The sequence below is a fragment of the Rana temporaria genome, assembly GCF_905171775.1.
Source record: "Rana temporaria chromosome 4 unlocalized genomic scaffold, aRanTem1.1 chr4n, whole genome shotgun sequence".
In the NCBI taxonomy this organism is placed as follows: domain Eukaryota; kingdom Metazoa; phylum Chordata; class Amphibia; order Anura; family Ranidae; genus Rana; species Rana temporaria.
Window position 1 is genome coordinate 269,046 of NW_024404448.1, and position 9,117 is coordinate 278,162.

Consider the following 9,117-nt stretch of genomic DNA (forward strand, 5'->3'; position numbering starts at 1 on the left):
TAAAATTGATGTGAGATTTAGTCATGTAGAACATCTGTTATATGGATACAAAGAACCCCAGCCGAGAGTAAAGGGTGGAAATGGCTCCTGATCCCCAGATTTGGGCAATTATGTCCCCAATATAAATAGAAAAAAACCTGCGCTATGTGTAACAACTCAAATACCTCCAGAAATAACTTCTACCGTACTGCTGCTGTAACAAAGGTAAGTCTTCCCTTTATCACCTAGAAGAGCATTATGTGTCACAGCGCTGTCCTATTGTGTGTGCCGCCCATCAATTATCACAAATACACTAAAATATGTGGAGACATTCATATATAAAGTGCTAGGGGCCCCAATAATATTCTCTGCAGATCTACTGCTTCCACTTTACACCTACTTCATTCATCTTATGGTGTTTATCAACAAATGAAGTAAACTGATCCATCTGCAAATTCATATACAACATAAAGTGCTTTGTGCTCAAGATGATGTTCTCTGCAGATCCACTGCTTCCACTTTACACCTACTTCTTGAATCTTATAATATTGCTGCTATATTACATAAACTAAAAATCTGTGTATATTCATGTAATCATACAATATGTTGTGCTCAATATAGTGTTCTCTGCAAGTCCACTGCTTCCACATTACATCTACTTCAATTAACTAATTTTTCTAAAAACAAAAAATCCACAAATCAATAAAGATCACCACTAAGGGGCGCCCTCACCATCACGTGTGTAAGAGGTGGAAGAAGGCGTGGCTACACTACAGCTGGCACAGTTTGGAGCACGGAGCGCTCTCTGGCCTCTACTCCAACATGTCCACATGGCAGGAATTAAATATCACGAAAAAACTTGAATGATCATTTTGACTTCACTTGGAGTGATTCAGTCATTCCTTACCTGGGGGTGAATCTAGCCACCAGCATAGACCAACTGTATACAGCCAACCCCCCCCGATATATACTAAATCAGAAGAAGATCTACAACAATGGGTACAGCTCCACCTGTCCTGGTGAGGTCGGGTCATTCCAATAAGATGACTTTTCTCCCCATGTACTTTACTTCTCCCGCTCTCTACCCTTCCCTATCATTAATCACCATCTACAGCATTTTCAGGCCGACATTCCTGACCTCATCTGGGGTTCGGAAGGCATCGAGTGTCTAAGAGGGTTCTGATTCACGCTCGTGATAAAGGTGGTCTTGGTCACCAAACCTATTATGGTTCTATCAAGCCGCTCAACTAGCCCAGATCTCAATCATATATTCCCGAGTTACTGAACCCGATTGGGTGGATATGGAATGACAGGGGATCCCCAGGTCACTCTGGACTACCTAATGTGGTGTCCTCCTTGTCCCTCTATCTTACCTCCAACTCTCTCTCATTCAGTAACCCCTATGGGGGGGACTTAGAGGTCACCCAGAGTTGGTCTCTGATAGTCACCCATTAGCCCATCTGTTTCATAACCTCAATTTCCTCCAGGGATGGACATCAAAGCTTTTACATGGCGGCTGAACAAAGGGTTATATAGGATTGGTCACTTTCCAAGTCTTCAAATGCGATCTCTCTGAGCTTTTGTATGTAGCGCCCCCTTACTTTCAGTATGGGCACTACGCTAAAGTTAGTGGGGGAATCAGAGAGATAAGTTGCTCTCATTCCTAATTGTGCTAAATTTGGGCTGCTGTCATTCCTGAACTGTCCTGTGGGTCAGTCTGCTATCCAGGGATGCGATCCCATCCCTGGGCGACAGTTGGTGCTAGAGGGGTTTTGGCAGAGCCACTTTTCCCCCGCATCCAATTAGAGGAGTTTTCCCTCGCGGGGCATGCTGGGGGAGGGTATATCTGTGGCAGACGCCATTGTTCTTTGGTTCTTCGCGGGTTCCTGGTTCCGGGTGTGGCACCCACCTTTAGGGTGTGCGCACATCGCGGAGCAACTGATGCTACCAGGGGCCCCAGTGACTTACTGGGTCCCCAACTCTACTGAAGAGATCCCAAGCTACGTGCTGTGCGGTGGGGGATCGGCTCAAGGAGAACCCAGAGGCAGGTTGTCTGAGAAGCTTGAACGAACCATCAGGGATCTGGGTGACCGAACACTGACAGATAACCTCAGTACTGTCAGTCAGTGACCCCAAGCACAATTTACTGGGAGGATAAGCTCAACTATTCAGCTCATCCAAGTTCTAGGCCTGTGGCAGAGGCCTCACTAGAGCCAGGCCGGTGGCAGAGGCCTGTTTTTCCCAGCAACTTCAAAAGTGACACTTTGGCTGCCAGACTTGTGGCAGAAGTTTTTCCGGGGGCACTTCACCCACTCTGGCTAGAGTGGTGACGAATTGTATCTACTACTACAGAGAGCAGGATTGCTCTTTTCATATCCAGGCCTGATACTGCAAAGTTCTCTTATTTCATCACCCTTTCTCTCTACCTCGTGTTGGTGTTGGGCTGAGAAATAAAGCATTCAGAAAATCTTACTCACTGATTGGACATTTGTTTACTGCTCTACTCACTACAATCACCCTAGACAACGATAAGAGGTAACTTAATACGCCGATCCCAAAACAACCAGCGGCTCCTGAGGGGGCAGCGCTACATGTATAAGTAGACTGGATATGTCCCTGACAGAGAAGTTCAGATTTCTCCAGATCTCCCATTTTTACACTCTTTATGGGGGACTAAACCCGAACCCCCCAGAATCATGGCCTATGAACAATGGTGTGACCAGACCATGGAGTAGAGGGGGGAATATCTGTGATCTACAAGTCACTATCTGCTGATCTCACTAAGCCCCTCTATATGGTGGAATGGGAGAGAGACCTCTCACAGGTACGGGACTTGGAGGAATGGCATGGGGTCTTCTCTCACCCCTACCAAGGATTGTTACACATTACCTTGGTCATACCTCCCAACAGTCCCGGATTCTGTGGGACAGCCACGAATTCAGACTTATGTCCCGTAGTCCCGCTCAGCTGACCTGTTTCCCGCATTGCCTGCACTGCCACTCTTCTGCACAGCACAGGCAGGAGAAATGCTTGTGAGAAAATCCTAGATTGACTGATCATTAAAAAACATTTGCTGGGGCCCCATCCTTCCATCAGTGGGGCCCCAGGAGGCAGTAGCAGAGTGAGGACTCTTTTTTTATAGGTAGATGTGGAGGCAGCTAGAGACGCATTTTCTGACAGTCATTTTAAAGTTCTGGCCCCCAGCCTGTCCCTGGCGGAGTGATATGAAGGGGATGCCTGTCTGCCTCACTCCCTCTGTAAGTGTTGAGGGCAAAAGGCAGAGCTGCAGCCGTCGGTGACTGTGTGTGAGGGACCGTAGCCAACCATCAACCAGGTACGTGGAAGGGGTATAGTTTTTGCAGGCATAATTTTCCAGGCAGCAGTGGCGGTGGCACAGAGCAGGGACAAGGGGGAAGCAGGAGGGTGACTGTAACATGTGATCTGGGGGGGGGGGGGCAGGAGGAGTGTTTCTGCCGCTGCAAAGGCTGACAGAAGTAGTGACAGAGGCATCGCTACTCCTGTCAGCTTGAATGTGAAAAGTCAAATCAGGCGAGCAGGAGAGAGCTCTCATTCCTTTGCAGCTTGTAGCTTCTGTAGCACTCCTGCATTGGCACGGTCACATCGGAACTTTACAGGTTGCTTACCCATCCCCCATCTTCTCCCAGCAATGGAAAGGTAAGGAAACTGTAAAGTGCCGATCTGACAGCCAGTAGTGTATTGTGAGTCATGCTCCCATACCTCTTCAGCAGCTGCATCTCTCCCCCCAGCTGCCCATAGAAAGGGTTAGAAATCAGCTTCCCCCTAGACTCTGACATGTCTAGAGGAGGAGCCTAGGAAGAAGGACAAGACACTGCTGTATCTGAGGTCTGTGTGTCTGAGGGAGAGAAGAGTGCTCTAGGGACACTTAGGACACAATTAGGGGGGGGGGGGGTTAGAGTATTAAAGGTGATTTTTCTGAGGATGAGAGTATTTGTAGTAGCAGGGGACAAGATGATTATTTCTAGATGGAGAATGGATGGTACCCCCCCCCCCCCACCCCCCCATTATCCTTTGGTCTGCACAATCTCTCCTCCCTGCCATCCTGGTTCAGCCACATATGTTCTCTGCTTTCCTTCCCCACAACTAATTCTCCAGCTCCTCCGATTCTCCTTTCTCTGCAATCAGGAGCATCTCCGATCTGAATACAGATCTCTCCTCCCTGCCATCCTGGTTCGGCCACATATGTTCTCTGCTTTCCTTCCCCACAACTGATTCTCCAGCTCCTCCGATTCTCCTTTCTCTCCCATCAGGAGCATCTCCGATCTGAATACAGATCTCTCCTCCCTGCCATCCTGGTTCAGCCACATATGTTCTCTGCTTTCCTTCCCAACAACTAATTCTCCAGCTCCTCCGATTCTCCTTTCTCTCCTTCAGGAGCATCTCCGATCTGAATACAGATCTCTCCTCCCTGCCATCCTGGTTCAGCCACATATGTTCTCTGCTTTCCTTCCCCACAACCAATTCTCCAGCTCCTCCGATTCTCCTTTCTCTGCAATCAGGAGCATCTCCGATCTGAATACAGATCTCTCCTCCCTGCCATCCTGGTTCAGCCACATATGTTCTCTGCTTTCCTTCCCCAGCACTAATTCTCCAGCTCCTCCGATTCTCCTTTCTCTCCTTCAGGAGCATCTCCGATCTGAATACAGATCTCTCCTCCCTGCCATCCTGGTTCAGCCACATATGTTCTCTGCTTTCCTTCCCCACAACTAATTCTCCAGCTCCTCCGATTCTCCTTTCTCTGCAATCAGGAGCATCTCCGATCTGAATACAGATCTCTCCTCCCTGCCATCCTGGTTCGGCCACATATGTTCTCTGCTTTCCTTCCCCACAACTAATTCTCCAGCTCCTCCGATTCTCCTTTCTCTGCAATCAGGAGCATCTCCGATCTGAATACAGATCTCTCCTCCCTGCCATCCTGGTTCAGCCACATATGTTCTCTGCTTTCCTTCCCCACAACTAATTCTCCAGCTCCTCCGATTCTCCTTTCTCTGCAATCAGGAGCATCTCCGATCTGAATACAGATCTCTCCTCCCTGCCATCCTGGTTCAGCCACATATGTTCTCTGCTTTCCTTCCCCACAACTAATTCTTCAGCTCCTCCGATTCTCCTTTCTCTGCAATCAGGAGCATCTCCGATCTGAATACAGATCTCTCCTCCCTGCCATCCTGGTTCAGCCACATATGTTCTCTGCTTTCCTTCCCCAGCACTAATTCTCCAGCTCCTCCGATTCTCCTTTCTCTCCCATCAGGAGCATCTCCGATCTGAATACAGATCTCTCCTTCTCAGTCATAAATCATTCCTGTCCCGACACATCAGACCTCCCTTCTCACAGGCACTCTGGTTCAGTGACCAGCATTCCCCCTTTCCCTGCCACTAATTCCTGATAGACTCCTCCATTCCCTAGATATTTCCCCATCCACAGCCCAACTCCCTCCACTTTCTGTAACATTATAATCCAGCCTGCAGGACCTCCCTATCAGCTCCCTACATCCTAAGCTTAGGATCCCTGTCCCAGTCTCTAATGGGAAAGGGGAAATCCTGATGTTAAGTATAGGGGGATCCTAATTTAAAGGACCGCTACTGATGTGAAGGCGGAACTCCTACTGTAAAAGGGGGACTCTGATGTGAAAGGGGAACTCTGATGTGAAAGGGGAACACCTGATTTAATGGGGGACTCTTAATACAAGAGGGGATTCCTGATGTGAAAGGGGAACTCTGATGTGAAAGGGGTACACCTGATTTAAAGGGGGACACTTAATACAAGAGGGGATTCCTGATGTGAAAGGGGGACTCTGATGTGAAAGGGGAACACCTGATTTAAAGGGGGACTCTTAATACAAGAGGGGATTCCTGATGTGAAAGGGGAACTCTGATGTGAAAGGGGAACACCTGATTTAAAGGGGTACACTTAATACAAGAGGGGATTCCTGATGTGAAAGGGGAACTCTGCCATTTGGGGGATTCTATTGTGAAGGAAGACACTCCTCATGTGAACGGAGGAACTCCTGATATGAAAGGGGGACCAATAATGTGAAGAAGGGACTCCTGATGTAAGGAGGAACTGCTGATGTGAATGAAGGAGGGGACTCATGGTGTGAAAAGAGGCGTGCTTTAATGTGAAGGAGGACACCTGATGTCAAAGGTCGGACTTCTGAAGTGAAGGGGGACTAAATATACACCAGTCCTTGTCTGTATCTGAGTGTATACATGGCAGGTTTATGTCAGTGAGCCTCTCACTCATAGCACAGAAATGAGGGAGTATTTTGTGGGTACAAGGACTGCAGACTGTGTACACCATATACCATATGTAGACTTAAAGTCGTATTAACCCCCCCCCCCCCCAAATGTATATTGCAGGCCAGGTTACCAATCATTAGATGTGGTGGCTGCAATAATTTTATTTTTTAGGCTTTTTTCCCCTCTGTTGTCACCTGGTGATTTGGCCAGCAACACACCTTCTGTATTAGAGTGCCTACACTCTGGAATAAGGAACACAGGGGGCACCTTTGGATGGCAGCATTGTCAGTCTGGGGGGAGGGGAGTGTTAGCTGGACTAGCAGATTTAGATACACTAACACTTTATAAGGTGTTGCACACAGATTAAATAAAAGCTGATCATTGTAAGCACCCCTGTCAGTGGTAAATAGTTTGTCTCAACACACTAACTGCTACATCTGCAGGACAGCTTGTTTTTTTGAAAAACAACAGATGTACTAGCTGGATCATCAGATGAAAATAGAAGAAAGCCTAAAAAAGAAAGGAAAAGAAAACCAATGCAGCCATCACATTTAGTCTCTGTTTAACCATGCTTTTTTAAGCCACCTCATAATTAAGCACATTTTATCCACACACATTTTTGTCGCGGTGCACTCCGCATGTGTTTTCTATCCCTAGGTGTCCCTCATTCCCATGTTCCAAAGTTGGGAGGTATGCAAGGGGGACAGAAATATATTACTGCCTAGTCCAGACTTTCTCAGCCAGGGTTCCTCCAAAGGGTTCTAGGGGTTCCTTGAGCAATGAACAATTTCTGTCTCTCAGTAACAACTGACATCAATGATCTGTAAGGGGGGGCAGTCTTCCCACTGATGACATATAAGAGGGTCCTTCTCCCATTGGTCACCAATGTAAGGGACCACTACACTGACCACTGATATAAGGAGAAATTCCATCCAAACCGTGAGATTGGTCAGAGACTAATTGGTATCATTCTGGGCATTGCCAGACTAGGTCTTGGTGACAGAGTGAAGGGTGATGCTGCTCATACTATATGTAACCCTCATCTACATCATGGACATCTTCTTCAGCTTCTTAGTAAAAAGGATAGAAATCTTCACAATCCTATAGAAGAGGTTCTGAGTAGTCATAGGAAGGCCCAGCACCCCAATAGTAGAGGAAGAGGTGGTCTGGTGACATGGAGAAGAAGACTCCGGTCAGTCTCTGGATCTCCATCATTGGAAACATGGTGAGACAACAAATACAGCGGGATGGTGGAGGAGATGTTGGTGTCGGTGTGGAAATGGACAGAACACGGGATGATGACACTGAAAGAACAATACGGCTTCATTCTACGATATGTCAAGGAGAGAACCGTACAGGAGAGACTTTTCTCCTCCTGACCCCTGTATATGATATACTCCTGCCCTCTGTATATGATATACTCCTGACCTCTGTATATGATATACTCCTGATCACTGCACTCTAGGCCCATTATTCAGAGTTACCTTTAACCTGATGACCTGTGAAGGCTTTTTAACTACTTCCTACCCGGCCTATAGCAAAATGAAGGCCGGGAAGTGGTTCAGTCATCCTGACTGGGCGTCATATGATGTCCAGCAGGATAAGCCTTGATCACGTGCCCTATAGGGGCGCGCAGCGTGGCAATCGCTATTGTTGTGTGTGAGTCTGACACACCGCAACACTGATCTCGATAAAGAGTTTCTGATAGAGGCTCTTTACCACGTGATCAGCTGTGCCCAATCATGGCTGATCACAGCGTAAACAGGAAGTGACATTTATCAACATTTCCTCACTCGCATCTGACAGAAGCGAGTAGAGGAGAGACGCCACCAGCCGCCACTGCATACCAGTATAGATTCTAACACATTACCCAGTCCATACCAGTATAGATCCTAACACATTACCCAGTCCATACCAGTATAGATCCTAACACATTACCCAGTCCATACCAGTATAGATCCTAACACATTACCCAGTCCATACCAGTATAGATCCCAACACATTACCCAGTCTATACCAGTATAGATCCCAACACATTACCCAATCCATACCAGTATAGATATCCAACATATTTTTCCCTGTTGAGATCTAATGTGTTTTCAAAATGTTCCTTTCATTTTTTTGAGCAGTGTATATACGCTGTAAACACCTATAAGAGCCCAGGAGTCGGTGCAAAGTAATTTTTCTGGTGAAATAAAAGGTTTGTTTTCCTGGAGTTTGTGTCCGGAGTCCATTCCTGATTTCCCAGAATTAAAAAAGCCATTTTGCTGCAACATTTCTCTGGGTGCATTGGCCAGGAAACCAGGTGTGGCAGGTGGCATTCCACCAGACCCACGGTGACTGGCCTACAGGAGACAGCCTCTTGAGTTGCCGCGTTGTCTCTGGCGCCCCCCCCCCCAGACCAATTGTCTGGGAGACCACGCTACATCTCAATGGTCTGTTCCAGGACCACCCTGTCTCGAATCGGACTCGGGAACCAAACAATTGGAGCTCCAACGTCAGGAACAGGTGAGATCTCTGCTTTTTGATTTGGGATATCAGTCAGGTGGGGCCTCTCAACGATATTTGAGGGAAGGAGAGCCTGATCATCTCTGAGAAAAACCCATTGGAAGGTTGCGCTTCTCGGGCAGAACTCAGTCAGTAACAATTGGGTGGTAGAGGTTGGTGTGAATTGTGTCTGTACGAGACGTTGCTCAGCAATGAAGTGAGTGTGGACCCCCCATGTAAGTGCATTTCTCACCCGGGAGAATGCGTCAGTTGCTGATAGGGGAAAGTGTTGTCTAGTAACCCTATTTGTATCGAGAATTCAGACCCCTCACTGGATTCTCAAAACCTTATCCAACCCTCTGTGTCTGTCTTAGT